The 24,121-nt window shown below is 46.0% G+C and overlaps 1 pseudogene; it reads right to left on the bottom strand.

Annotated features, from left to right (window-relative positions):
- Positions 1-21,406: 21,406 nt before the first annotated feature.
- Positions 21,407-21,524, bottom strand: LOC124723985 (annotated as a pseudogene).
- Between the last annotated feature and the right edge of the window lie 2,597 nt (positions 21,525-24,121).

Here is a 24,121-nt window from a genome sequence, read left to right as displayed (position 1 = left end):
AAACGATGCAAGTACAGAAGTATTAGCCATGAAAAAATATACACCAAATATTTCATTCCGAATCTCTAGATGGTAGAGATACACCATGCTACACAAACAACATTGAGAAACGTCTTATGCAACCATGTATTCTCCGCAGTAGGTACAAGGCAAGGCATAGACCGAAGACAGGCAGCTGCTGATCGAAACACCGGTGACAATCAGAAAGGCAATGCGTGAAGAGTTCAGTAACTACCAAAGCAAAACATTACCATAGGAATTTTAATTTTAATAATCAACAGCCTCAGTTGCACTGTTTACCTAGAATTTACCTAGGTTTCAGTCGAGATAACCCACCCTTCTTCAGAATAACAGTAACTACCGTTTGTCCATATTGGACATCGTGGACACCGTCAAGCTAAAACTACAAATCCATAAATTATCGTCAGACTATAAAACTTATCTGGTACTGCCTCGGCCCCACTTCGCAACCGCGATGCGGCAGCCACGTGGCTGAAACCTAGGTAAATTCTAGGTAAACGGTGAAACTGAGGCTGTTGGTTATTAAAATTAAAATTAATATTTATGCAGTTGCTGACAGGGCCGCGAAATGTTGAAGATATTATCATAGGAGCTCTCCCTAAACCTCAAGAATTTTTGGTCTTTTGGTAAGGCACTCAACGGCAAAAACTGAGTCCTCACACACTCGTTGTCGAGCCAAGAACCGAAGTAAAAAATAGAAAAACTAAAGGCGAAATATTAAATTCCGTGTTCAAATGGTCGTTTACAATGGATGATCAAGAAATATTACAGTCATTCAAAAAACAATTGTCCAAATGCTTGTGCGACCCATATTTGAATACTGCGCAAGTGTCTGGGACCCATCTCACTCCGGACTGGTGGGGGACATAAAGCGTGAACTAAGGACAGCATGAATGCTCACAGGTATGTCTGACTGGGAAGAGAGCGTAACGGTTATGCAGAAAAAAAGTCTGAAGTGGGAACACTGGAAGAAAAAAGTCGTATATCTCGTGAAAATATACTTAAAAAATTGCAAAGGCCAGATCTTATGGCAGGGATGACATTCTTCTGCCACCTTTGTGTCGATCCAGTCAAGATCACGAAGCTAAAATTAGGGACATAAAAGTTCGCACACAGGCTTATAATCAGTCGTTCTACGCAACCTCTGTTCGTGAAAGGAATAGGAAGAAATCCCAGTATACGCTACATATAAAGTACGCTCTGCACGCACCTTGCAGGGGTTCGCATATTTTAGTTGTAAATATACATGTGGCATCTGATAAATTACCCATTAAGTGTGCCATTGTATTTCTTGAACATTTTGACAACTAAATTCGGGGCACTGTATACATTCTTTAAAATGCATTTACAAATTGCGAATACGATTCTAAAAGGGCTATGCGATTTACTAGGAACGTATGAAAATTTGTGGTGGGCCGGAACTCGAACCAGGATTTCCTGCTCTACGTTGGTGGTCGCCTTAAACGCCTCGGCCATCCAATCACGCCTCCAAGACCGACGCAAACTTCCATATGTTCAAGTGACTACGCCCCGTAATGCTCGCATACTGATCTTATGATTCCTGCAGAGGGAGAGGTATTGTTTTCCTCGTCAGATTGCCTTGGTTCAAAAATGATTCAAATGGCTCCAAGCACTATGGGACTTAACATCTGAGGTCATCAGTCCCCTAGACTGAGAACTGCTTAAACCTAACTAACCTAAGGACATCACACACATCCATTCCCGAGGCAGGCTTCGAACCTGCGACCGCAGCAGCAGCGCGGTTCCGGACTGAAGCGCCTAGAACCGCTCGGTCACAGAGGCCGGCTGGGTTGCCCTGCTTTGGCATGATACAGAGTAGGGAAGTGTCTGTATTTTACAGTCTCTGTAGAGTTTGATGCAGTGTTCCTTTAGACATGCATACATATCCGAAAGAACATAGTTATAGAATTTTGGAATACATATTATGTTCGAGTATAATGACTTTTATGGAGACTAGAAATTTACTCAGTAGGAATCAGCATGGGGTTCGAAGAAGACGATCGTGTGAAACCCAGCTCGCGCTATTCGTCCACAAGAGCCAGAGGGCCATAGACACGGGTTCCCAGGTAGATGCCGTGTTTCTTGACTTCCGCAAGGCGTTCGATACAGTTCCCCACAGTCGTTTAATGAACAAAGTAAGAGGATATGGACTATCAGACCAATTTTGTGATTGGATTGAAGAGTTCCTAGATAATAGAACGCAGCATGTCATTCTCAATGGAGAGAAGTCTTCCGAAGAAAGAGTGATTTCAGGTGTGCCCCAGGGGAGTGTCGTAGGACCGTTGCTATTCACAATATATATAAATGATCTTGTGGATAACATCGGAAGTTCACTGAGGCTTTTTACGGATGATGCTGTAGTATATCGAGAGGTTGTAACAATGGAAAATTGTACTGAAATGCAGGAGGATCTGCAAGGAATTGACGCATGGTGCAGGGAATGGCAATTGAACCTCAATGTAGACAAGTGTAATGTGCTGCGAATACATAGAAAGAAGGATCCTTTATTATTTAGCTACAATATAGCATGTCAGCAACTGGAAGCAGTTAATTTCATAAATTATCTGGGAATAGGCATTAGGTGTGATTTAAAATGGAATAATCATATAAAGTTGATCATCGGTAAAGCAGATGCTAGACTGACAGTTATTGGAAGAATCTTAAGGAAATTCAATCCGAAAACAAAGGAAGTAGGTTACAGTACATTTGTTCGCCCACTGCTTGAATACTGCTCACCGGTGTGGCATCCGTACCAGATAGGGTTGATAGAACAGATAGAGAAGATGCAACGGAGAGCAGCGCTTTTCGGTACAGGATCATTTAGTAATCGCGAAAGCGTTGCGGAGATGATAGATAAACTCCAGTGGAAGACTCTGCAGGAGAGACGCTCAGTAGCTCGGTACGGGCTTTTGTTGAAGTTTCGAGAACATACCTGCACCGAGGAGTCAAGCAGTATATTGCTCCCTCCTACGTACATCTCGCGAAGAGACCATGAGGATAAAATCAGAGAGATTAGAGCCCACACAGAGGCATACCGACAATCTTTCTTTCCACGAACAATACGAGACTGGAACAGAAGGGAGAACCGATAGAGGTACTCAAAGTACCCTCAGCCACACACCGTCAGGTGGCTTGCGGAGTATGGATGTAGATGTAGATGCATTGACCTATACAAATCAGGCAGCCTGTATGCAGGCACTATGGTACGTAGACAGTAGAACATACGGAGGTTTGAGTCGGTTCTGCAGACGTGCTTCGAGGGAGCCGGCAGGGCAGCTCGGCGTGTTCGGTCAGCCTTAAAAACCTCTATAAAAGTCTCTGGAATCATTTGTAACAAAAAACTGAGTGAGTGGATCAGCGAAGAACCTAAACGGGTGTCACCGGACGTCCGCCTCGAACAAATTCTACACAAAATATATAACAAAATGAGATCCACAAAAAACAAAAAAAAAAGAAAAGAGATTCTAAAGATGGTTAAGGCGAGCGTTCGCGTAAGCCGGGCAATCCGGGTTCGAGTAAATCGTATAGCCGTTCTACAATCGTATTCACAATTTGAGAATCCATTTCACAATTTAATACGGCTGTTAATCGTCAGCACTGTCTGTTTTTGTGACATGTCTGAAGGAATACTGCATCGAACTATGCAGTTACTGTAAAATACAGTGGCTGCATAGTACTGTCCTACTCTATATCATGTCAAAACTAGATACTCTGACCAAGCAAAACAATGTCTATCCCTGTGGTGAAATCGTAAGTTTTATATTCGAGCACTACGGGACGTAGACACTTGGACAGATGGAAGTTTGGGTCGGTCCTGGGGGCGTGCTAGGGTGGTCGAGGTGGTGACAGCCTGCCCTTGACAGCCACAGCGGTGCGTACGGAAATTTTGAGGTGTTTACGTGCTTCACCAGCCGTCCCGCGAGTGAGTGTCTTTCGACGTAAATGGCCATTTCCTATCGGAAATCGTCGTTGAAATTCAGTTTCTCGACTGAAAATGCACGTCCCAAGGCGTTCGGAGTAGAATGATTTCTTCGAGACGATGTGAAGAGCCGGCCGATGTGGCCGAGCGGTTCTCGGCGCTGCAGTCTGGAACCGCGCGACTGCTACGGTCGCTGGCTCGAATCCTGCCTCGGGCATGGATGTGTGACGTCCGTAGGTTAGTTAGGTTTAAGTAGTTATAAGTTCTATGGAACTGATGACCTCAGAAGTTAAGTCCCATAGTGCTCAGAGCCATTTCAACCATTTGAACGATGTGAAGATCCCTGTACTGGTCTTGTTGCAATCCACTTCCCAGTTGTGAGCAGTGTTGTTTACGTTAAACTGATGCTGTATGTGACGGAATTTTAGAGAAGACGAGTGATGGGGACCCTTAGGGATATGGCAGCAAGAGAGGGGAAGAAAACCAATGTGCACTCCGTGTGCATACCGGGGGGAGTCATTCCAGATGTGGAAAGTGCCCTTCCGGATGCCATGAAGGGTACAGGGTGCACCCATCTGCAGGTGGTCGCTCATGTCGGCACCAATGATGTGTGTCGCTATGGATCCGAGGAAATCCTCTCTGGCTTCCGGCGGCTATCTGATTTGGTGAAGACTGCCAGTCTCGCTAGCGGGATGAAAGCAGAGCTCACCATCTGCAGCATCGTCGACAGGACTGACTGCGGACCTTTGGTACAGAGCCGAGTGGAGGGTCTTAATCAGAGGCTGAGACGGTTCTGCGACCGTGTGGGCTGCAGATTCCTCGACTTGCGCCATAGGGTGGTGGGGTTTCGGGTTCCGCTGGATAGGTCAGGAGTCCACTACACGCAACAAGCGACTACACGGGTAGCAGGGTTTGTGTGGCGTGGGGTGGGCGGTTTTTTAGGTTAGATGGCCATGGGCAAGTACAGAAAGGGCAGCAGCCTCAACGGGTGCAGGGCAAAGTCAGGACATGCGGGACCAAGCAGCAATCGGTATTGTAATTGTAAACTGTCGAAGCTGCGTTGGTAAAGTACCGGAACTTCAAGCGCTGATAGAAAGCACCGAAGCCGAAATCGTTATAGGTACAGAAAGCTGGTTGAAGCCAGAGATAAATTCTGCCAAAATTTTTACAAAGGTACAGATGGTGTTTAGAAAGGATAGATTGCATGCAAGCGGTGGTGGAGTGTTCGTCGCTGTTAGTAGTAGTTTATCCTGTAGTGAAATAGAAGTGGATAGTTCCTGTGAATTATTATGGGTGGAGGTTACACTCAACAACCGAGCTAGGTTAATAATTGGCTCCTTTTACCGACCTCCCGACTCAGCAGCATTAGTGGCAGAACAACTGAGAGAAAATTGGGAATACATTTCACATTAATTTTCTCAGCATGTTATAGTCTTAGTTGGAGATTTCAATTTACCAGATATAGACTGGGACACTCAGATGTTTAGGACGGGTGGTAGGGACAGAGCATAGAGTGACATTATACTGAGTGCACTATCCGAAAATTACCTCGAGCAATTAAACAGAGAACCGACTCGTGGAGATAACATCTTGGACCTACTGATAACAAACAGACCCGAACTTTTCGACTCTGTATGTACAGAACAGGGAATCTGTGATCATAAGGCCGTTGCAGCATCCCTGAATATGGAAGTTAGTAGGAATATAAAAAAAGGGAGGAAGGTTTATCTGTTTAGCAAGAGTAATAGAAGGCAGATTTCAGACTACCTAACAGATCAAAACAAAAATTTCTGTTCCGACACTGACAATGTTGAGTGTTTATAGAAAAAGTTCAAGGCAATCGTAAAATGCGTTTAAGACAGGTACGTGCCGAGTAAAACTGTGAGGGACGGGAAAAACCCACCGTGGTACAACAACAAAGTTAGGAAACTACTGCGAAAGCATAGAGAGCTTCACTCTAAGTTTAAACGCAGCCAAAACTTCTCAGACAAACAGAAGCTAAACGATGTCAAAGTTAGCGTAAGGAGGGCTATGCATGAAGCGTTCAGTGAATTCGAAAGTAAAATTCTATGTACCGACTTGACAGAAAACCCTAGGAAGTTCTGGTCTTACGTTAAATCAGTAAGTGGAACGAAACAGCATATCCAGACACTCCGGGATGATGATGGCATTGAAACAGAGGATAACTTGCGTAGAGCTGAAATACTAAACACCTTTTTCCAAAGCTGTTTCACAGAGGAAGACCGCACTGCAGTTCCTTCTCTAAACCCTCGCACAAACGAAAAAATGGCTGACATCGAAATAAGTGTCCAAGGCATAGAAAAGCAACTGGAATCACTCAACACAGGAAAGTCCACTGGACCTGACGGGATACTAATTCGATTCTACACAGAGTACGCGAAAGAACTTGCCCCCCTTCTAACAGCCGTGTACCGCAAGTCTCTAGAGGAACGGAAGGTTCCAAATGATTGGAAAAGAGCACAGGTAGTCCCAGTCTTCAAGAAGGGTCGTCGAGCAGATGCGCAAAACTATAGACCTATATCTCTGACGTCGATCTGTTGTAGAATTTTAGAATATGTTTTTTTCTCGAGTATCATGTCGTTTTTGGAAACCCAGAATCTACTATGTAGGAATCAACATGGATTCAGGAAACAGCGAACGTGTGAGACCCAACTCGCTTTATTTGTTCATGAGACCCAGAAAATATTAGATACAGACTCCCAGGTAGATGCTATTTTTCTTGACTTCCGGAAGGCGTTCGATACAGTTCCTCACTGTCGCCTGATAAACAAAGTAAGAGCCTACGGAATATCAGACCAGCTGTGTGGCTGGATTGAAGAGTTTTTAGCAAACAGAACGCAGCATGTTGTTATCAATGGAGAGACGTCTACAGACGTTAAAGTAACCTCTGGCGTGCCACAGGGGAGTGTTATGGGACCATTGCTTTTCACAATATATATAAATGACCTAGTAGATAGTGTAGGAAGACCCATGCGGCTTTTCGCGGATGATGTTGTAGTATACAGAGAAGTTGCAGCATTAGAAAATTGTAGCGAAATGCAGGAAGATCTGCAGCGGATAGGCACTTGGTGCAGGGAGTGGCAACTGACCCTTAACATAGACAAATGTAATGTATTGCGAATACATAGAAAGAAGGATCCTTTATTGTATGATTATATGATAGCGGAACAAACACTGGTAGCAGTTACTTCTGTAAAATATCTGGGAGTATGCGTGCGGAACGATTTGAAGTGGAACGATCATATAAAATTAATTGTCGGTAAGGCGGGTACCAGGTTGAGATTCATTGGGAGAGTCCTTAGAAAATGTAGTCCATCAACAAAGGAGGTGGCTTACAAAACACTCGTTCGACCTATACTTGAGTATTGCTCATCAGTGTGTGATCCGTACCAGATCGGGTTGACGGAGGAGATAGAGAAGATCCAAAGAAGAGCGGCGCGTTTCGTCACAGGGTTATTTGGTAACCGTGATAGCGTTACGGAGATGTTTAACAAACTCAAGTGGCAGACTCTGCAAGAGAGGCGCTCTGCATCGCGGTGTAGCTTGCTGTCCAGGTTTCGAAAGGGTGCGTTTCTGGATGAGGTATCGAATATATTGCTTCCTCCTACTTATACCTCCCGAGGAGATCACGAATGTAAAATTAGAGAGATTCGAGCGCGCACGGAGGCTTTCAGACAGTCGTTCTTCCCGCCACACACCGTTGGGTGGCTTGCGGAGTATAAATGTAGATGTAGATGTAGATGGGCTCATCTTCCAACATTCGAACGGCAACATTTGTCCGGTAACTATGGATCATGCGGCTCTCGCTCTCAGGACGATCCTCATATTCGAAGTCTCATTCGAAATGCCGGCAGATGATGCGGTGTCTGCGCTCAGGCCCTCTGGAAAGATTCACGGCCACGTCATGGAGGGCACAATTAACCAGCTCCTCTGTACTGAATGGAGTGCAACAAGTAGGCTTTGATCTCGTACATTCAATCCTACCTCTGTACTGGGGGATACAGAGCGATCACCACTTATGCAAAATGCCGTAGACTTGCTCAGGTTGCAGGAAAGATGGCCACACAAGCTCAGAGTGTCTGTGGCGACAGATTGCCTAGCTCTGACCTAGGGATCTCATGTCTTCCACCATCCCATCTTTACCTGTCGTATACACTACTGGCCATTAAAACTGCTACACCAATAAGAAATGCAGATGGTAAACGGGTATTCATTGGACAAATATATTATTCTAGAACTGACATGTGATTACATTTTCGTGCAATATGGGTGCATAGATTCTGAGAAATCAGTACCCATAACAACCACCTCTGGCCGTAATAACGGCCTTGATACGCTTGAACATTGAGTGAAACAGAGCTTGGATGGCGTGTACAGGTACAGCTGCCCATGTAGCTTCAACACGATACCACAGTTCATCAAGAGTACTGACTGGCGTATTGTGACGAGCCAGTTGCTCGGCCACCATTGACCAGACGTTTTCAATTGGTGAGAGATCTGGAGAATGTGCTGGCCAGGGCAGCAGTCGAACATTTTGTGTATCCAGAAAGGCCCGTACAGGACCTGCAACATGCGGTAGGATTTCGCAGGGTTCGAATGAAGGGTAGAGCCACGGGTCGTAACACATCTGAAATGTAACGTCCACTATTCAAAGTGCCGTCAATGCGAACAAGAGGTCACAGAGACGTGTAACCAATGGCACCCCATACCATCACACCCGGCTGATACGCCAGTATAGCGATGACGAATACATGCTTCCAATGTACGTTCACCGCGATGTCGCCAAACACGGATGCGACCATCATGATGCTGTAAACAGAACCTGGATTCATCCGAAAAAATGACATTTTGCCATTCGTGCACCCAGGTTCGTCGTTGAGTACACCATCGCATGCGCTCTTGTCTGTGATGCAGAGTCAAGGGTAACCGCAGCCACGGTCTCCGAGCTGATAGTCCATGCTGCTGCAAACGTCGTCGAACTGTTCGCGCAGGTGGTCGTTGTCTCGCAAACGTCTCCATCTGTTGACTCAGGGATCGAGACGTGGCTGCACGGTTCGTTACAGCCATGCGGATAAGATGCCTGTCATCTCGACTGCTAATGATACGAGGCCGTTGGGATCCAGCACGGCGTTCCGTATTACCCTCCTGAACCCACCGATTCCATATTGTACTAATAGTCATTGGATCTCGACGAGCGCGAGCAGCAATGTCGCGATACGATAAACCGCAATCGCGATAGGCTACAATCCGACCTTTATCAAAGTCGGATACGTGACGGTACGCATTTCTCCTCCTTACACGAGGCATCACAACAACGTTTCACCAGGCAACGCCTGTAAACTGCTGTTCGTGTATGAGAAATCGGTTGGAAACTTTCCTGATATCAGCACGTTGTAGGTGTCGCCACCGGCGCCAACCTTGTGTGAACGCTCTTAAAAGCTAATCTTTTGCATATCACAGCATCTTTTTCCTGTCGGTTAAATTTCGCGTCTGTAGCACGTCATCTTCGTGGTGTAGCAATTTTAGTGGCCGGTAGTGTATGTAGCGGCACTCCGGACGGGTCCCAGTCAGGTGCTTGGGTCCGACCACCTGCAACATCATTCGCAAACGGCGATGTAAAGAAGGGACGAGGAGGGGTGGCCGACACCTTCCACTCCGTCAGCTCTAGAAGCAGGTGAAGAGAAGACCCGTGGCTGAATGGAAGCTGATGCAATGATTGTACCCAGAGCCGTCTTCGTGTCGGAAATCATTCCGCCTATCTGACACGGAGGCAAACCCTCTGAAACAATGGTTACCAAATAGGCATAAGAAGCGAAACATAACCTCAGCCGTTGCGCAGACGACAGAGTCGCTTCCCGATGCGATGTCTCACCACCATGATGGGCTTCTGATGGACACCTCCAGGCCGGATTGTTTCCCACGTTCGACCACCGGCCTGCCGCCGACCCCCCGCGTCAAACTTGCTGCCGCTGATTGTCGACCAACGAGACGCACAACGCCTTGTGTTCTCTCAAATATCCCGGCAGCCACCAAATTCTATTGGGAAGGCGTCTGACGACTTCACTAGTCACCCGGTGGCAAAGACTAAGGTTTGACTGATTGAGCTATTTACTCTGGCTCAAAGTATGTATAACACAATCTGAAATTATCGATGTTTCCATGACCCTTTCTGCCTCTTCCTTCACACCCGCGACTTCCTTCTTAACTTGCCCTGTACTTTCAACAAACTGTTCAGTTGCCATCCGTATCTCCTTCGTCTCGTTAGTGACTAATTCCTTGATCCCCTTCATCTGCCTTCATCTCCTTTGCCTCTTCTTCTCCGCTTCCTGTCTTTTCTTTTCCGCTTCTTGCATAAATCGGATGAGGGCCTCAAATTGAGATCCTCCACTAATATCTCCGGGACTAGATGAATGCCATTCCATCGCTCTGCGATGTTTTGTTCATGAGTCTGACCTGCCACTTTTACCAACGGTACGTCTTGCCATGCCTGCAGATTCTACATGGCGCTCTGCCGCAGTTTCACCTTCGCCCTCTTTGTCTGACTGAATTTCCTCGTCATAATCAAAGAATTCAGCATTCGACATATCCTCCATGTCAGCTGCTAAATACGACTGAGAATTCTTTGCTGCTTCCTCTTGATCGATGCCACCAAACTGACATTGATCCATTCGTGACGAGATTCGAATATTCTCACTACTTGTGTGGTGCAATGTCGTGCTTCTACTGAGCATGCATTCAGATTTCTTCAGTGGCAGATTTCAAATGCTGCCCATCGCAATGCCACACAATTCTACCTAGAAATTTGCTCTAGCGATCCATTAATTCTAAATCGCTAACAATTTATATCAAATAAAACAACCCCATCTGCGATAAGTGCAATAGTCATATCTAATCTACCATCCCACACGTTAACACAACGCCGTTCTCCATTCAGAACAATCAGTAAGTGACACAGAAATCACAACAACAAAAGTGTGAAAAAATGCAAGACAACAAAACACACAAAATTTAGAAGTAATCAAGATATTTAGCGCCAGAAATTCTTATGATCGTGCAAAACTAATTTTCCTCAGTGCATCGAATTTCAACAGGTAAAAATAGAGATCTAATGGCGGAAATCGCATCTGAAAGTAACACAAGGTGCCATCGATTCACGATCCTAGTAGCGGTCATCAAATTGCAAGATTACTCTGGACTTGAGGTATGTTTTGGAAGGAGACAGGCCATAACCTGATGGCAGCACAAATATGCAACGATCTCAGTTAACAACCTTGTGAGTCAGCTGGTTGACAAACTTGCTCAAAATAAGGATAACGCAATCTAAATTTATCTGACACTGAATAGACCTTGATGGATTTATTCTGCATAGAAGTTATACTACGGTAGTGCAGCTGAAAACAAGTGGCGAGATTGTGATCTTGCTTGCCCTTTTATCGATGTGCAGCGCTACCTCAGGCGTCGGTTGTGGTTCCAGCGTCTGCAGAACAGCAATGTGTGGCGCCCACAATTCCCTATCGCGGGCACGAAATATGCGAAGTCGCTGCTAGCAATCTGTTAGACAGATCGCAATTACTCCCTAGCGGAGCCCTGAAATCTCGGCAGATTCCAGCATGTGAGACAGCTGTTCTTCATTCATACCATGTACCAATTTGACTCACTTCTACGGCGGTGCACACAAAGAGATCAAACTTCAAACGGCAGACTTGTCATGAATAAGATGCCCTCGGCACAGCGAGTTGTCCGAGATGTCTGAGGTCTAAATTGCTGGTACACCTAAGCCCTCACCACAGGCTTCCCAGTCAAGAGCAGTGCTAGTGCAGAGTCATGCTCTACATCTACATCTGAATCTACATATATACACCGCTAGCCACCAAGCGGTGTGTGGCGGAGGGCACAATTCGTGCCAAAGTCATATTTCTCCCCTTCTGTTCCACTCGCGGGTCGCGAGAGGGAAAAAAGACTGTCTGAACGCCTCAGTATGTGCTCTTATTTCCCTTATCTTTGAATGATGATCATTACGCGATTTGAAAGTTGGTGGTAATAATATATGCTCTACATCCTCGGCGAAGATTGGATTTCGGAATTTAGTGAGCAGCCCCTTCTGTTTAGCGCGTCGTCTATCTGCAAGTGTCTCCCACTTCAAACTTTCTATGAGATTTGTAACGCTCTCGCGATGGCTAAATGTACCAGTCACGAATCTTGCCGCTCTTCTTTGGACCTTCTCAATCTCTTGAATCAGACCCAACTGGTAAGGGTCCCATCCAGACGAACAATACTCTTAGACTGGACGAACTAACGTATTGTAAGCTACACTCCTGGAAATTGAAATAAGAACACCGTGAATTCATTGTCCCAGGAAGGGGAAACTTTATTGATACATTCCTGGGGTCAGATACATCACATGATCACACTGACAGAACCACAGGCACCTAGACACAGGCAACAGAGCATGCACAATGTCGGCACTAGTACAGTGTATATCCACCTTTCGCAGCAATGCAGGCTGCTATTCTCCCATGGAGACGATCGTAGAGATGCTGGATGTAGTCCTGAGGAACGGCTTGCCATGCCATTTCCACCTGGCGCCTCAGTTGGACCAGCGTTCGTGCTGGACGTGCAGACCGCGTGAGACGACGCTTCATCCAGTCCCAAACATGCTCAATGGGGGACAGATCCGGAGATCTTGCTGGCCAGGGTAGTTGACTTACACCTTCTAGAGCACGTTGGGTGGCACGGGATACATGCGGACGTGCATTGTCCTGTTGGAACAGCAAGTTCCCTTGCCGGTCTAGGAATGGTAGAACGATGGGTTCGATGACGGTTTGGATGTACCGTGCACTATTCAGTGTCCCCTCGACGATCACCAGTGGTGTACGGCCAGTGTAGGAGATCGCTCCCCACACCATGATGCCGGGTGTTGGCCCTGTGTGCCTCGGTCATATGCAGTCCTGATTGTGGCGCTTACCTACACGGCGCCAAACACGCATACGACCATCATTGGCACCAAGGCAGAAGCGACTCTCATCGCTGAAGACGACACGTCTCCATTCGTCCCCCCATTCACGCCTGTCGCGACACCACTGGAGGCGGGCTGCACGATGTTGGGGCGTGAGCGGAAGACGGCCTAACGGTGTGCGGGACCGTAGCCCAGCTTCATGGAGACGGTTGCGAATGGTCCTCGCCGATACCCCAGGAGCAACAGTGTCCCTAATTTGCTGGGAAGTGGCGGTGCGGTCCCCTACGGCACTGCATAGGATCCTACAGTCTTGGCGTGCATCCGTGCGTCGCTGCGGTCCGGTCCCAGGTCGACGGGCACGTGCACCTTCCGCCGACCACTGGCGACAACATCGATGTACTGTAGAGACCTCACGCCCCACGTGTTGAGCAATTCGGCGGTACGTCCACCCGGCCTCCCGCATGCCCACTATACGCGCTCGCTCAAAGTCCGTCAACTGCACATACGGTTCACGTCCACGCTGTCGCGGCATGCTACCAGTGTTAAAGACTGCGATGGAGCTCCGTATGCCACGGCAAACTGGCTGACACTGACGGCGGCGGTGCACAAATGCTGCGCAGCTAGCGCCATTCGACGGCCAACACCGCGGTTCCTGGTGTGTCCGCTGTGCCGTGCGTGTGATCATTGCTTGTACAGCCCTCTCGCAGTGTCCGGAGCAAGTATGGTGGGTCCGACACACCGGTGTCAATGTGTTCTTTTTTCTATTTCCAGGAGTGTATTTCCTTTGCTGATGGACTGCATCGCTTCACGATTCCACCAATAAACCGCAATCTCGTGTTCGCCTTAACCCTTTACTTGTGTAATCTGATCATTCCATTTGAGATCATTTCGAATAGTCACACCCAGATACTTGACTGATGTTACCGCTTCCAAAGACTGATCATTTATTTTGTACTCATACATTAATGAGGATTTTCGCCTTGTTATACGCAGTAGGTTACACTTACTAATACTGAGTGATAACTGCCAGTCATTACACCACGCATTTATTTTCTGCAGATCCTCATTGATTTGTCCACAACTTTCGTGTGATTCTACTTTCCTGTAGAGTACAGCATCATCGGCAAACACTCTAAGGCCGCTGTCAATACCATCAACCAGATCGTTTATGTAAATCGTAAAAAGCAGAGGACCTATTACACTGCCCGGGGCACACCTGAAGTTACTCTTGTTTCTGTTGAAGTTACCCCGTTCAGGACTACATACTGCTCCCTGTCTGTTAGAAAACTTTCTATCCAACCGCATATGTCATTGGACAGACCGTAGGCGCGCACTTTTTGTAGCAAGCGACAGTGCGGAACTGAGTCGAACGCCTTTCGAAAGTCGAGAAATATGGCATCAACCTGGGAGCCGGTATCTGGAGCCTGTTGTATATCATGCACAAAGAGGGCCAGCTGTGTCTCGCATGACCGCTGTTTCCTAAAACTGTGCTGGTTTCTGCAGATGAGCTTCTCAGAGTCTAGAAAACTCATTATGTCTGAACACAAAATATGTTCCATGATTCTACAACAAATCGATGTCAGTGAAATTGGCCGGTAATTATGTGCATCCGATTTTCTACCCCTTTTATAGATTACTATGACCTGGGCCTTCTTCCAGTCCCGTGGAACTTTCCGCCGATCCAATGATCTCTGATAGATGGCGGATAAGAATGGTGCTCCTATATTTGTACCACAGTCAACATAAAATCTTACGGGGATACCGTCTGGGCCAGATGCCTTTCTGGGATCTAAGGATCTTAACTGTTTTACAATCCCAGATACACTAAACACCGTGTCGGCCATCCTTTCGTTTGTCCGATGATTGAATGGGGGAATGGTGCTGCAGTCCTCTATCGTAAACGAGTTTTTGAAAGCTAGGTTTAGAATTTCGGCCTTCTGTTTATCATCATCAGTTGCACTACCCGTACTATCAGCAAGAGAAGGGATTGAATTATTTGTAGCGTTCATAGATTTTACGTACGACCAAAATTTTTAGGGTTATTTTTAGAATCTGCAGATAAAATATTGCTTTCAAATTCCTTAAAAGAGTCTCTCATTGTCCTTCTGACAGCTGCTTTCATTTCGCATAGTTTCTGTTTGTCAGCGGGGTAGTGACTACGTTTAAAACGACTGTGCAAAATTCTCTGCTTTCTCAGCAACTTGCTAATATGTTTGTTGTACCAAGGTGAATCCTTTCCCTCCCCTATACTTTTGCTAGACACATACTTCTCTAGCACATAGTGGACAATACCTTTAAATTCCGACCAAAGATGCTCAATATCTTTGTGTCCCGCGGTGAATGCTTGGAGCTGACTGACTATGAAGATATTCATTAGTGACACTTTTATTTGCTTTCCGAAACAAGAAAACTGTACGCCGTTTTTTTTTTTTTTCAACTTCCACTGACATAGAAGCCACAACGACATTATGGTCGCTAATGCCTTCTTCTAGATTAACTTCCTCAGAAAGATCAGGTCTGTTTGTCGCCAGGACAAGTGGCCCAAGGGCAGCCCACTCATAACAAAAGTAAGACCAGTTTTCTCTACAGACGAGAGTCTGAATTCGAAGATCCACTACAGACAGACATGTAAACTGGAAGACTATCTCCAGACAACAGTCTGAATCAGAAGACCAAGTACCACCTCTTCCCACTTTCCATCGAACCTTGGTAAGCTCCTAAAAGCACTCCCACAGTCGCACCCACAAGGGTTTCATGCAAATCAGTAGACTCCGTGAGTTCGATGTCTTCACCCTAATTCTCTGCTCTACTCATCGGCCAATCCTAATCAAAGTTAGCAATATAATTCTCTTTTCACGAGAAGTGGCCCATTCCTGACTCACAAATTCCCATGCAGAGATAAGATGATGTTGTGCTCCCGACTTGTTTTTCTTCCATGGCCATTTTAGGCAGCACGTTATTTTGAGTTTCCATAAGGCTCTAAAGTGAACAACACATTTATAATTGAGATCATCATCTGGGCTGCCTTAAGGTTACGGCATATCCAACCAGGTTCCGCAGCTAAACAGAGAAGAGCTTTTGTGTTCCAAAATTGATCGTTTCAGAGCCACCATAAATGTTTCTTCTAAAGGTGTTTTGAAGGCCTGAGGCTTCTCAAAAAACTCTGAAGGCCATAGGACGGCACCACTCGATGACTCTCTCGATAGCTCCTTTCCACGACGAACATGGACACTTGCGAATTTTTATGGCCGCCATCCCTGTTCACAAAGGCCGTTTAACTATGCTGTCATAAAGCATTGTCTGAACGACCTATATTTCTCTCGTGTCCCCGATCTCTGCTATGGCAAGAGGCGCCTAACAAGTACATTACTGGCCATTAAAATAGCTACACCACGAAGATGACGTGCTACAGAAGCGAAATTTAACCGACAGTAAGATGATGCTATGATATACAAATGATTAGCTTTTCAGAGCATTCACATAATGCCGACGCCGGTGGCGACACCTACAACGTGCTGATAAGAATAAAATTTCCAACCGATTTCTCATACACAAACAGCAATTGACCGGCGTTGCCTGGTGAAACGTTGTTATGATGCCTCGTGTAAGGAGGAGAAATGCGTACCATCACGTTTCCGACTTTGATCGCCTATCGCGATTGCGGTGTATCGTATCGCGACATTGCTGCTCGCGTTGGTCGAGATCCAGTGACTGTTACCAGACTATGGAATCGACGGCTTCAGGAGGGTAATACGGAACTCCGTGCTTGATCCCAACGGCCTCGTATCTCTAGCAGTCGAGATGACAAGCATATTATCCTCATGGCTGTAACGGATCGTGCAGCCACATCTCGATCCCTGAGTCAACAGACGGGGACGTTTGCAAGACAACAACCATCTGCACGCACAGTTCGACGACGTTTGCAGCAGCATAGACTAACAGCTCGGAGACCATGGCTGCGGTTGCCCTTGACGCTGCATCACAGACAGGAGCGCCTGTGATGGTGTACTCAACGACTAACCTGGGTGCACGAATGTCAAAACGTCATTTTTTCGGATGAATCCAGGTTCTGTTTACAGCATCGTGACGGTCGCATCCGTGTTTGGCGTCATCGTGGTGAACTCACATTGGAAGCGTGTATTCGTCATCGCCATACTGGCGTATCAGCCGGGTGTGATGGTATGGGGTGCCATTGGTTACACGTCTCGGTCACCTCTTGTCGCATTGACGGCACTTTGAACAGTGGACGTTACATTTCAGATGTGTTACGACCCGTGGCTCTACCCTTCATCCGATCCCTGCGAAACCCTAAATTTCAGCAGGATAATGCACGACCGCATGTCGCAGGTCCTGTACAGGCCTTTCTGGATACAGAAAATGTTCGACTGCTGTCCTGGCTAGCACATTCTACAGATCTCTCACCAATTGAAGACGTCTGGTCAATGGTGGCCGAGCAACTGGCTCGTCACAACACGCCAGTCAGCACTCTTGATGAATTGTGGTATCGTGTTGAAGCTGTACACGGAATCCAAGCTCTGTTTGACTCAATGCCCAGGCATATCAAGGCCGTTATTACGGCCAGAAGTGGTTGTTCTGGATACTGATTTCTCAGGATCTATGCACCGAAATTACGTGAAAATATAATCACATGTCAGTTCTAGTATAATATATTTATCCAATGAATACCCGTTTACAATCTGCATTTCTTCTTAGTGTAGCAATTTTAATGGCCAGTAGTGGAGGTCCAGGTGGGCCGTTTTTCGCCCATCGACTGAACTCATTGTCTACACAACGTGTGAGAACTTCTTGGATCACGTATTCTGTCACTGGTAAGTGCTTTGAGACGTTCTTTTTCATAATAGCTGAACGTGACTTTCAAGCCTCAAACGTCTACTGCAAGATTTTCTGTTAACTGATCCACTGCCTGCTTGTTTGCAGCTCGAGGACGTTACTATTGCCGGCCGAAGTGGCCGTGCGGTTAAAGGCGCTGCAGTCTGGAACCGCAGGACCGCTACGGTCGCAGGTTCGAATCCTGCCTCGGGCATGGATGTTTGTGATGTCCTTAGGTTAGTTAGGTTTAACTAGTTCTAAGTTCTAGGGGATTAATGACCTCAGCAGTTGAGTCCCATAGTGCTCAGAGCCATTTGAACCATTTTTTTTTGAATGTTACTATTCGAAGGAGAGCCAGAGCCGCCAGAAAGACCCCGCATGCATTAACATTGTACACGCGTCTATCAGTGCCTGCAGATGCTGTTAACTTCCTGTCAGCTCAGAAACATGACGTTCTGGGTGAAAAGTCAACATTAAGTTGTACCGTTGAACGTGGAGAATAGTGAGAGAGTGACTCGTCCTCTCTCAAAGAGATAAATAAAAAAATGCTCCGTGAACCGGACAATCGGGAGTTAATGAAATCGTGAAGGTTCAGATGGTTCAAATGGCTCAGAGCACTATGGGACTTAACATCTGAGGTCATCAGTCCCCTAGAACTTAGAACTACTTAAACATTACTAACCTAAGGACATCACACACATCCATGCCCGAGGCAGGATTCGAACCTGCGACCGTAGCGGTCGCGCGGTTCCAGACTTAACCGCCTAGAACCGCTCGGCCACACCTGCCGGCAAAGGGGAAGGAACTGGTCCACAAATCAACTGGTTATTATTTCATGCAAATACTATTTATTGATAAGTTAAAATTTAACTTATAATCAAATAAATAAGTACTGCAATTTAAATCTTAGGCCACATTTTAAAAGAAATATAACATGCTTTTAACAATGATAATAAAAGGGCCAGCTGCGCAAAAGTTCAGCAGAAATTTGCAATTTGAATGTTAAGGCCACAGTGTAGAGCAATATAACATGCTTTTAATAATATTAATAAGAAAAGAACCAGCTATGTATAAGTTGAGGTGATACTTACAATTTTAATCTTAAGGTCACAGTTTGAAGAAATATGCTTATAATAATAACAAGAAAAGGGCCAGCTACGTAAAACTTCAGGTGAAATTTGCAATGTAAATCTGAAGGCGACAGATTGGAGAAATATGACTACAAGGTTACTGTTTTCAGACTACTGTACCCAAACGAAGCCACACTTAATATTCATCTTGTGTAAGGTGACGGTGCTGCGTGGAGGCAAGAGGTGCCTATAGATGGTAATTCTTAAACAAACAATCGGGTGGCGTATCCGGGAGATCGGTCCAGGCTGAAGCAGACGAACCAGGCTGCGAGCGACGTGAAGCGGCAGTCCATACAAACCGATGAATTGCAGTGTCACTACCCAACGATCGGACGGCCACAAAGTCTCCCCTTTCCACAGCCGCAGACCCGCACTAACTGGCGGACCTAACGATGGCCGACCCCACCAATCGACCGACACGCCCCACACAACGCTCGTCTAACAGGCAATTTCCTGTGTCGGACGGTTGCAGCTTTCGCAGACCAACTTGGCTGAGACAGCCCAACTCAGCTCTCACATTGGAACCCGATGTCACAAAACAACTCGGCTCTAACCGTGCAACTCCGCTATCTCAGACCAGCTCCCTTCTCACCCAGGAACACGCCACACAGCCAGCACTTCGTCCTGGGCTGACTTCTACCAAAGATGCTTACTGAACAAATACACTCCTGGCCATTAAAATTGCTACACCACGAAGATGACGTGCTACAGATGCGAAATTTAACCGACAGGAAGAAGATGCTGTGATATGCAAACGATTAGCTTTTCAGAGCATTCACACAAGGTTGGCGCCGGTGACGACACCAACAACGTGCTGACATGAGGAAAGTTTCCAATCGATTTCTCTTACATAAACAGCAGTTGACCGGCGTTGCCTGGTGAAACGTTGTTTGATGTCTCGTGTAAGGAGGAGAAATGCGTACCATCACGTTTCCGACTTCGATAAAGGTCGGATTGTAGCCTATCGCGATTGCGGTTTATCGTATCGCGACACTGCTGCTCGCGTTAGTCGAGATCCAATGACTGTTAGCAGAATATGGAATCGGTGGGTTCAGGATGGTAGTACGGAACGCCGTGCAGATCCCAATGGCCTCATATCACTAGCAGTCGAGATGACAGGCATCTTTTATGCATGGCTGTAACGGATCGTGCAACCACGTCTCGATCCCTGAGTCAACAGATGGGGACGATAGCAAGACAACAACCATCTGCAGCAGCATGCACTATCAGCTCGGAGAGCATGGCTGCAGTTACCCTTGACGCTGCATCACAGACAGGAGCGCCTGCGATGGTGTACACAACGACGAACCTGGGTGCACGAATGGCTAAACGTCATTTTTTGGGATGAATCCAGGTTCTGATTACAGCATCGAGATGATTGCATCTGAGTTTGGCGACATCGCGGTGAACGCACATTGGAAGCGTGTATTCGTCATCCCCATACTGGCGTACCACCCGGCGTGATGGTATGGGGTGCCATTGGATACACGTCTCGGTCACCTCTTGTTCGCATTGACGGCACTTTGAACAATGGACGCTACATTTCAGATGTTTTACGACCCGTGGCTCTACCCTTCATTCGATCTCTGCAAAACCCTACATTCCAGCAGGATAATGCACGACGCATATTGCAGGTCCTGTATGGGCCTTTCTGGAGACAGAAAATGTTCGACTGCTGCCCTGGTCAGCACATTCTCCAGATCTCTCACCAATTGAAAGCGTCTGGTCAATGGTGGCCGAGGAACTGGCTCGTCACAATACACTAGTCACTACTCTTGATGAACTGTGGTATCGTATTGAAGCTGCATGGGGAGCTGTACCTGTACGCGCCATCCAAGCTCCGTTTGACTCAATGCCCAGGGGTATCAAGGCCGTTATTACGGCCAGACGTGGTTGTCTGGGTAGTGATTTCTAAGGATCTATGCACCCAAATTGCGTGAAAATGTAATCACATATCAGTTCTAGTGTAATATATTTGTCCAATGAATACCCGTTTATCATCTGCATTTCTTCTTGGAATAGCAATTTTAATGGCCAGTAGTGTAGTAATTCGATAGCAATCTCGAGCCAGTGTTGCCAGACTAGACCAACGCAAAGTGAAATATGGCGCCACGGCTCACTTCTGTTCCTGAAAAAAATTTAAAAACGTTGAAAGAAAGGCAGTTATGGGTATTGCTCGTGTAAAGTGGAAAATCTGGGCTCGAGCCTAGTCCAACACAAATTTTCATACGATGCAAATGCGTTTCATAATTTAATGCGGTTGTCAACTGTCAGCAGTATCTGTTCTATACTACACTAAACTCCGCCCGAACAGGTCGTGAAGGCCCAACGGAACCGACCGGCCGCCGTGTCATCCTCACCCAACAGGTGTCACTGGATGAGGATATGGAGGGGCATGTGGTCAGCACACCGCTCTCCCGGGTGTATGTCACTTTACGAGACCTGAGCCGCCACTTCTCAGTCAAGTAGCTCCTAAGTTTGTCTCACAAGGGCTAAGTGCACACCGCTTGCCAACAACACTCTGCAGACCGGATGGTCACCCATCCAAGTCCTAGCCCAGCCCGACAGCGCTTAACTTCGGTGATCTGACGGGAACCGGTGTTACTAATGCGGCAAGGCCGTTGGCATCTGTTATACACAAACACTGTAAAATACAGACATTACCCTATTGTACTTTCTTTTTTTAAATAATTTACTATCGTCTAAATCCAAGGGCTCATCCTTGGCATAATTCATTTCTAACTGTTGGTTATCGCTGCAACGGACTGCCTTTTTTACATTATGTTCTATTTCTCTTTAGCCATGAGGCCCCAAATGCTAATCGCAACTTTTCGATGGAATTTGGATGGCTTTTTGCTGGTTACAACTACTGCCAACTTCTTGCGTCTAACAATAAGTGGCCCACTGTAAAAGCAAATCCAGGGTGACAGAGGGAAATGGCTTCATAACTGCTTCCCTTAAACTTACTTTAACATAAAGAAACAAGAGATGTGATTTGTGATGTAATGAACAGTGTGTCAGAAGATCCATTAGTCGCACTGGCAGGACGGATCCAGAATGGACTGAGGTTGTGAAGCTTTGCTGGATTTTGAATAAAAGAATTTACAGTGTAGGAAATGAACAGTTGAAAAAACCAGTAAGAGCACTGAATACAAAAAAAGGGGCTGTGAATACTAATATCGGAAGGATTTCGACTGAGAATAGTCATAATGAGACCGGGGAAATTGGGGCAAATGGTGAGGCATAAAAGCTGTCTTTTTTTTCGCTTACTGCTCGTGAATGGAAACACCTGTAAGCAAATGATACTCATGCTAATATACCATAACTCAAGGACGTTGTTGTGGCTTTCGGGCTACAACCATACAAATGTAAATGTAGAAAAGCAAAATTTAAAAAAGGAATGAGATTATCATATCGCACACACTACCTGTTTCTTTCTCCTACACAACATTACTTAAACATTTAAAATGTTAACAATAATTTCGTCATTTACCAGGAAGCGCGGCGTTGACGGTAGTTCTAAGTTGCTGCCATGGAACAAATGTCTTCTCACTGCACCCACCGTCAATAGCTGTGATAATTAGGATAGGCCTCACCCGGCACTTCAGACAAACCTCACTCCTTTCAGACTCAGTTCACCAGTTGATGTGAATACTGTTGCTAACGCTGGATCATCGCTGTCGTAAGCCCCTTGCGTACTGCGCTACACTGACAATAGCGGCAGTTTGAAAACGCCCCAAATTTTGAAATAAAAATTCACATTGCTATCGATTTTAAAATCGCTTCTACCTTTTTTTACCTTCTTCAACATTTGAGAGGGGTTTGAACTCCCAAAATCCTCCTCTGATTACGGCCATGGTGCTCAGCGTATAGCATAGTATGTTCTGGAGCCCGGCTTCCGGCTTCAACAGAAGGATTCGTGATCTATTCAGCTTATCACCTTCATCTGAAACCACTTGATATTTTGTTATGAGGAAAGGAAATGACGACCATTACTAGTAAATACCGACTACATTAGAAGATACAAAACGTAGAATTAGAGGTAATGTACGAACGTTTTGTCTCAAATGCTACACAGAGTGCAAAACTGCAAATACGTAATTTCAATTCTTAATAGTAGACTTTCTTAGAATATACAGGGTGGTCCACTGATCGTGACGAGGCCAAATATCTCACGAAGTAAGCGTCAAACGAAAAAACTACAAAGAACGAAACTTTTCTAGCTTGAAGGGGGAAACCAGATGGCGATATGGTTCACCCGCTAGATGGTGCTACCATAGGTCAAACGGATATCAACTGCTTTTTTTAAAATAGGAACTCCATTTTTTATTACATATTCCTGTAGTACGTACAGAAATATGAATGTTTTAGTTGGACTACTTTTTTCGCCTTGTGATAGATGGCGCTCTAATAGTCACAAACGTATGGCTCACAATTTTAGACCAACAGTTGGTAACAGGTAGGTTTTTTAAATTAAAATACAGAACGTAGGTACGGTTGAACATTTTATTTCGGTTATTCCAATGTGATACATGTACCGTTGTGAACTTATCATTTCTGAGAACGCATGCTGTTAAGCGTGATTACATGTAAATACCACATTAATGCAATAAATGCTCAAAATTGTGTCCGTCAACCTCAATGCGTTTGGCAACACGTGTAACGACATTCCTCTCAACAGTGAGTAGTTCGCCTTCCGTAATGTTCGCACATGCGCTGACGCACGTTGTCAGGCGTTGTCGGTGGATCACGATAGCAAATATCCTTCAACTTTCCTCACAGAAAGAAATCCGGGGACGTCTGATCCGGTGAACGTGCGGGCCAAGGTATGCTGCTTCGACGACCAATCCACCTATCATGAAATATGCTATTCAATACCGCTTCAACCGAAAGCGAGCTATGTGCCGGACATCCATCATGTTGGAAGTACATCGCCATTCTGTCATGCAGTGAAACATCTTGTAGGAACATCGGTAGAACATTACGTAGGAAATCAGCATACATTGCACCATTTGGATTGCCATCGATAAAATGGGGGCCAATTATCCTTCCTCCCACAATGCCGCACCATACATTAACCTGCCAAGGTCGCTGATGTTCCACTTGTCGCAGCCATCGTGGATTTTCCGTTGCCCAGTAGTGCATATTATGCCGGTTTACGTTACCGCTCTTGGTGAATGACGCTTCGTCGCTAAATAGAACGCGTGCAAAAAATTGTCATCG

Source organism: Schistocerca piceifrons, chromosome X (assembly GCF_021461385.2).
Source record: "Schistocerca piceifrons isolate TAMUIC-IGC-003096 chromosome X, iqSchPice1.1, whole genome shotgun sequence".
Lineage (NCBI taxonomy): Eukaryota > Metazoa > Arthropoda > Insecta > Orthoptera > Acrididae > Schistocerca > Schistocerca piceifrons.
The sequence above is the reverse complement of the archived record's forward strand: the minus strand, read 5'-3'. Positions and strand labels throughout refer to the sequence as shown.